Source organism: Oratosquilla oratoria, chromosome 22, assembly GCF_046742065.1.
Source record: "Oratosquilla oratoria isolate Oo_2021 chromosome 22, ASM4674206v1, whole genome shotgun sequence".
Lineage (NCBI taxonomy): Eukaryota > Metazoa > Arthropoda > Malacostraca > Stomatopoda > Squillidae > Oratosquilla > Oratosquilla oratoria.
Genome location: NC_134798.1, coordinates 50972716 through 50980215, shown reverse-complemented (window position 1 = coordinate 50980215; position 7500 = coordinate 50972716).

Here is a 7500-nt window from a genome sequence, read left to right as displayed (position 1 = left end):
TGATATTTGACACGTACAGTGGACTTGTTTGGAGGTTTAAACTCTGAATAGATAATAAAATACACGCACACGCACACGCATACGCACACACACACACACACACACACACACACACACACACACACACACACACACACACACACACACACACACACACACACACATACATACATACACACACACACATACACACTCATACACATAGATATATGTATATATACATATATATGTATGTACGTATGTATGTATGTATGTATGTAATGTATGTATGTATGTATGTATGTATGTATGTATGCATGTATGTATGTATGTATGTAATGTATGTATGTATGTATGTATGTATGTATGTATGCATGTATGTATGATGTATGCATGTATGTATGTATATATGCATGTACGCATGCATGTATGTATGCATGTATGTATTTATATATGTATGTATGTATGTATGTATCTACGTATGTATGTATGTATGTATGTATGTATGTATGTATGTATGTATGTATGTATGTATGTATGTATGTATGTATGTATGTATGCATGTATGTATACTGAAGATCTGAACTAAACATCCTCATCCACTTCAAAAGTCCATTATTGTTGTCTGTCTTCCTCACTCTGTTGTTTCTGTCTTAATGAGTGAATAGGAAATGAGGCTTTATAGGTCACGTGGTCTCCTCAGACCCTCTTCTAACGGAAATCCAAGCGTCCTGTGACAACGTGAGAAGCTAATTGGTTGTGAAAGGTCGAATGGTTCGGTTTCCTTAATTGCCAATTAGACTTAGGTGGATGAATGAAGAGTGGGGTGGGAGGACAATTCACTCTCATTGTTTCTTTATATATTTTTTTTAATTGATTTTTATTATATTTTTTATTTTATATTTTTATTTAAGATTCATTCATGATTACATTTTCAGTATAAGATTTTTTTTTTTTTTTTTTTTTTTTTTTAGAAGCCCAGTCGATACCGTGTCTAACTCATAAACAGGTGGTCGTGAGTTCGATTCCCGGGATCCCCTGCCGGCTTGCTACACTGGTTCTCGACAGCCCTGGCCAAGCGGGGAGGGGACCCAACGTCGACACGAAAAAGGCGACTCGCCGAAACAGACAAACCTTTGAGTTCGAGTCTCCAAATCTCAAAAATCACCTTTACGTCATATACTGAGAAGCTGACTGACGAACTGAGAGAAGTTAAACCTAAAATACGAATATTAGACATATTGTTGAATTATTCTAAAGGGAAATCTAGAATACTGTAGGCAAATTCGTCTTCCTAACCCGCTGGCTTGAGCGGGTTAGGGCGTCGTTACTTGCGGCGAAGGTCGAGGGGATGGCGGTTCGAATCCTGCCACTGGTGAAGTCGAACCAAGGGCATGGTTCATTAAATTTTACGCTAGAAATTCCTCTGTGAGGGGCACCGTCCTAGCCTTCCGATAGAGGGGGGGGGGAGTTTGTGACGTTAAACCATATCATCATCACAATAGAATCTTGAATGTGTGGTAAAGACTTTAAGTAATCCCAAAAGTTAGGTCACGATGAACTCAGGTCATTTAAGGTGGACGAGCGTCCATTAAGTAGAATGGTCTATTCGTACTCAAAATACAAGTGACGTGTTGCCATTCAATGCAAATCTTTCGATTATTCAGAGCCACGTTCAAGACATAACAGCCAATCACAGGCCAGGAAAGAAGGTAGGGGCGGGGCTTGTTTGGCATTAACATAATGAAAAGATTACAACTCATGGGAGAACATGGCCGCCTGAAAGAGGAACATCGCACCAAAGGCCCAAAAGAGGAAATCGTCACAAAATGTGGCTTGCGTTTTGGGTTAGAAAAATGGTCGGCCACTTTTTTTGTGGCTGGACACTTTTTTGTGGTCGGACATTTTTTTTTGTGGCTGGACACTTTTTTGTGGTCGGACATTTTTTTTGTGGCAAATATTGATAAAAAGTTACTTGCGAGGATACTTTGTTGGAGTACGTGGAAATACAAATACAAAATAGTCTGTAAGGTGGTACATGGAAACTATTATATAAGTTTATGACTTTATAACAGTTGATAATATGCTAAAGGGGATTTCGATTAAGAAGAACAATTTTCAGGTCATCATCATTGTCTACATAATGTTCCTTAGGTGGAGAAAAAATAAAATAAAATAAACAAGCAACCAAATAAATAAATAAACAAATAAACAAACAAATAAATAAATAAACAAATAGATAAATGAATAAATAGATAAATAGATAAAGAAACAAATGAAATTAATCGTATGGCAAAGAAATAGAGACGAATATTCAGACAAAAATAAATAAATAGATAAATAAATAAATAAATAAATAAATAGAAAAACAAGTAAATAATAAAAAAAATCGGGTGGAGACAGTTTGAAACGAAGAGTTTCAACGATCTATTCGTACTCATATCAATTTCTAGAAAGTCTATTCTGGCCAACAATAGACAATCTTACTACATGGAGACCTACGGATTAAAAGGGCTTAAGTTAATATTAATCAATGTATCCTAGTTACTTTATTCAATTTGATATAACTACCGTCATACTAGTCTAACCAATATAGAGTTACATTCAGCTGAATAAAAACATAAAGATGATAGACTCTATATATTATATCAAAGTATTGTTATGTCACGGTGTTGTTGTTGTTGTTGTTGTTGTTGTTGTTGTTGTTGTTGGTTGTGGTGTGGTAGTTGTGGTGGAAGTAGAGGTGGTGTTTGTGGTGGTGATGGTGGTAGTGGTGCTACTGGTGATGTTTGTGGTGGTGGTGGAAGTGATGGAGGAAGGAGGGAGGGAGGGAGGGAGAGAGGGAGAGAGCGTCAGGGGATAAAGAGACTAGGACATATTGACAAGTAAGGAAGGAAGGAAGGGTTCCTTTCCCAACAGGGAAGCCTTTGTTCAGCCACCGGGTCGAAGAGCAGGTGCGAGTGGAGGTAGACGTAGAGGAGGGAAGTGGAGGTAGAAGTGGAGGTAGAAGTGGAGGGGGAGGCAGAAGTGGAGATGGAGGCAGAAGAAGTGGAAGTGGAGGTAGAGGTGGAGGTAGACGTGTAGGTGGAGGCAGAAATGGAGATGGAGGTAGAAGAAGTGGAAGTGGAGGTAGAGGTGGATGTGGAGGAGGAAGTGCAAGTGGAAGTGGAGGTAGACGTGGAGGGCGAGGTGGAGGTGGGCGTGTAGGTGGAGGCAGAAGTGGAGATGGAGGTAGAGGAAGAAGTGGAGGTAGAGGTGGAGATAGAGGTGGAGGTGGAGGAAGAAGTGTAAGTGGAGGTGGAGGTAGACGTGGAAGTAGAGGTAGAGGTGAGATGAAGGTGGAGGTGGAAGTGGAGCCAGATGTGCAAGTGGAGCTGGAGCTGGAGCTGGACTTGTAGGTGGAGGTAGAAGTGGAAGTGGAGGTAGACGTGGAAGTAGAGGTAGAAGTGGATATGAAGGTGGAGGTGGGAGTGGAGCTAGATGTGCAAGTGGAGCTGGAGCTGGACTTGTAGGTGGAGGTAAAAATGGAAGTAGAGGTGGAGGTGGACGTGGAGGTGGGGGTAGAGGTAAAGGCAGAGATAGAGGTAGACGTGGAGGTGGAGGTGGAGGTGGAGGTAGACGTGGAGGTGGAGAAAAAAGTGGAAGTAGACTTGTAGGTGGAGGTAGAAGTGGAAATAAAGGTGGAGGTGGAGGTGGAGGTAGAGGTGAAGGCAGAGGTAGAGGTAGACGTGGAGGTGGAAGTGGAGGAGGAGTCAAAGTAGAGATGAAGTATGCATTCACGCATGTGTAAGTGCGTGTGCGCATGTATGATCGCATGTATCCACTCTCGTACACGCTCTCGTATACATACATACATGTGTATACACACACATAAAGCATAATTGCAGGTATACGATAGCATACGAAACACGAAGGAAGATTGCCTTGATCAACACGTGTATATTCACAAAGCAAAACATTAATGCGTGAAAGGTGGCTATCAATCCGCCACATCAAATATTCTTATCATTCCATGGTTCGATTAAACGATCGATGGGGAAGGACGGGACTAACCTCCACGCCTCTCAAGACAACGTCATGTCGATGGTGTCATGTCACGTGTGACGGTGACGTCATCTGGTGTGATGCTGAATGTTTTAGCCCTGAGCGAGACTTGATCTCGGATTGGTGTGTGTGTGTGTGTGTGTGTGTGTGTGTGTGTGTGTGTGTGTGTGTGTGTGTGTGTGTGTGTGTGTGTGTGTGTGTGATTCACCATGGTCTTGGATCACGTGTTGGACTCGTGATCGACAGCTATTACCCTCCCGGAAGAGAGCTCAGAGCTCGTATATGACCGATCTATGGGTAATGCTGTGGCCTTACACACACACACACACACACCCAACTCCCCACCTACGAGAGTTGGAGTAACGACCCGCAGCACAGCGATACTGAAAATATTTCAGCAATGGGCGTGATTCGAACCCGGGCCGTAGTAGTGGCGGCCGGGAACTCTAACCACTGCACCACGAGGTGTGTGTGTGTGTGTGTGTATGCGTGTGTATGTTTGTGTACGTGACTACAGCATACACACAACCAATACATAACCCAATCATTTCACTTAACCTGAAACCTTTCAGCATTTAGCCACAAAGACCAAACTTCAGGAGCCACCGGCCTGAAACTGTCAACATGATAACAGCCTTCACGACGAGTTGTGGTCGCCAACTTAGCAATATTCCACAATTTCGTCAATTTACGAGAAACCGCGACACCGTTTTCTTTACACTGAATCAGCCAGGATCCCAGGCACTCACCCGACCATTAATCACGTGCTTTGCTCGTTATTGTCATTACTCATGAACAAGGAAATAACTCTTTAAGCCAGTCACACGTTTGAGTAGAAACGACATCGTTTAATTTTTTTTTTCGAATTTCCAAATGTCATATTTACCTTTGTGTCATATAAATTACGAACTAAGAGAAACTTAGAATACGAATATTAGACACATTGTTGAATTACAGACTTAGGGAAACTTAGAATACTGTAAGAAAAGTTGTCTAGCAACTTTTCGAATTTCGCAACATTTGACGAAAACTTGAAGGTGTGTTATCACACTGGGGCCTGGGCTTCCGCGAACTTCAACAGCGTCGACAGTTGAGAGTTCGTTTGAGTAAAAAACGACTTCAGTTACAATATTTCTCTTTTCAAATCTCCAAATATCAAATTATCTTTCCGTCGTATACAGCAAAGCTGAATAATGAACTAAGAGATAATAAACCTAGACGAATGTTAGACATAAGGGCCATTTAGATGGTCAAACTGTTTGACAAACCCGGTTTGTCAGACAAGTGTTTGAAGTGATGTTTGACCGTGTGAATTGGGGTATTTGGTCGTCAAACACGTTTGTCGAACGTGTTTGACAACCAAATACCCTATTCACACGGTCAAACACCACTTCAAACACTTGTTTGACAAACCGGGTTTGTCAAACAGTTTGACCGTGCAAATGCCCCTATACTGTTAGAATGTTCTCAGAAAAGTCTAGGTTTCTGTGAGCCAAGTCATATTCGAGATCAAGGGTTCTCAGCCTTACTTGGCCCATTCACCCCTTTCACCATTTGCCTGAATGTCATTCCCCCCTTCTTTCCAAGATTGCCTGTTTCAAAAAGTGCATTCTAAATAATATGCAAATATTACTAAAAACCCTTTTATTTTTTCCAAATTAGTATATATTTTTCCCATATTAGTATAATTCCAGCCCAGGTGACAGGCCAGATAGGCCAAAACCTATAATTGCTTTCCTCACCGCGTAAACTGACTGTGGTTACAAATCACCCCCAGAAAACCCAAAATTCCCCCCTGGGGGTGAATTTCACCCCTAATGAGAACCCCTGTTCTAGATATTCGAATGGGAGTTGGAGGTAGAATGTGGGAGGAAAATTAGCTTAGTGTGATAGTCCTCAAACAATAGTTTCCAAAGTAGGGGGGGGGGCGACCCCCAGGGAAGCGTGAGGAGAATACATGTGGAAGAGAGCGGGAAGTCATCTACTCAAAAATATTTTTTTAAATAAGAATAATGAAATAATAAAAAAGGTATCTAGGATTACATGCGTGCAAAGTATAATTCTGTCAGTTACTCCAATACGTTTTCTATTGAATTAGCTAAATGGTAAGATACAAAAAAAAAAAAAAAAGTATCTGTCTTTACATGCGTGCAAAGTATAATTCTATCAGTCACCCCAATCCGTTTTCTATTAAATTAGCTAAATGCTAAGATACAAAAAAAAAAAAAAGAAAAAAAAAAAAAAGAGAATGAATAAGTAAAAAAAAATAAAACAAATAAATGAATAAATAACAATAAAAATAGATAAACAAATAGATAAATAAACAAATAAATAAATAAATAAATAGATAAATAAATAAATAAATGAATAAATAAATAAATAATTTGAATAAAATAAAGTAGTATACATACAAGAAAGGTTGGGGGGGGGCGCAAAAGGAATAAATTCGTTTGGTATCGACCAGAATAAAATATTCAACGTGCGACAACTCTTATGATTTAATCGATCTTAATTTTGAGAAATAGAGGTTTCTCATTAGTGAATAGAATCGTTTAATCTTAAAGAAAAAAAATGATAAATTATAAAAAACATTCCTTAAAGTGTCTCCGAGGTGAAGGAAAACGCTCAAGAATTTAACGTTTCGTTCACTCAGTAAACGTCGCCAGGCGTTCACGATTTTTTTTTCTAAATCTGACAACAAATATGCCACCCCCCAGTATGGGGGGAGGGCACCCCTAGGGACCAGAGTAACGCAGCATTCTCAGAGGTTGAAGATTAATCTCATTTCGGAAAAAGACTTTTGATCATTTTTGAATTCTACAATTTTAATTCCTACGACTCCAGCTCATCGGTGCGATATTGTCTCTATAGGGCCATTTACACGATCAAATTGTTTGTCAAACACATTTGTCAAACAGGTGTTTGAAGTGATGTTTAACTGTGTGAACGGGGTATTTGGTTGTCAAACACGTTTGTCAAACAGGTGTTTGAAGTGATGTTTGACCGTGTGAATGGGGTATTTGGTTGTCAAACACGTTTGTCAAACAGGTGTTTGAAGTGATTGTTGACCGTGTGAATGGGGTATTTGGTTGTCAAACACGTTTGTCAAACAGGTGTTTAAAGTGATGTTTGACCGTATGAATGGGGTATCTGGTTGTCAAACACGTTTGTCAAACGTGTTTGACAAACAAATACCCCATTCACACGGTTAAACATCCCTTCAAACACTTGTTTGACAAACCGGGTTTGACAAATAGTTTGACCGTGTAAATGGTCCCTAAGGATTAGAATAACTGGTTATGAGTTTGCCGGATGGTAGTTAAGATAAAACACGGAAACAGTGTTATCGCAGCTAACTGGTAAATCAAGATTATCTTATTCCCTATGGAAAAGAGGATGATACCAAACTGTACAAATTTTTTAGCTTTAGTTATAATAAAATATTCAAAGTAAGTCACCTAAGCGTAGGGATGATGA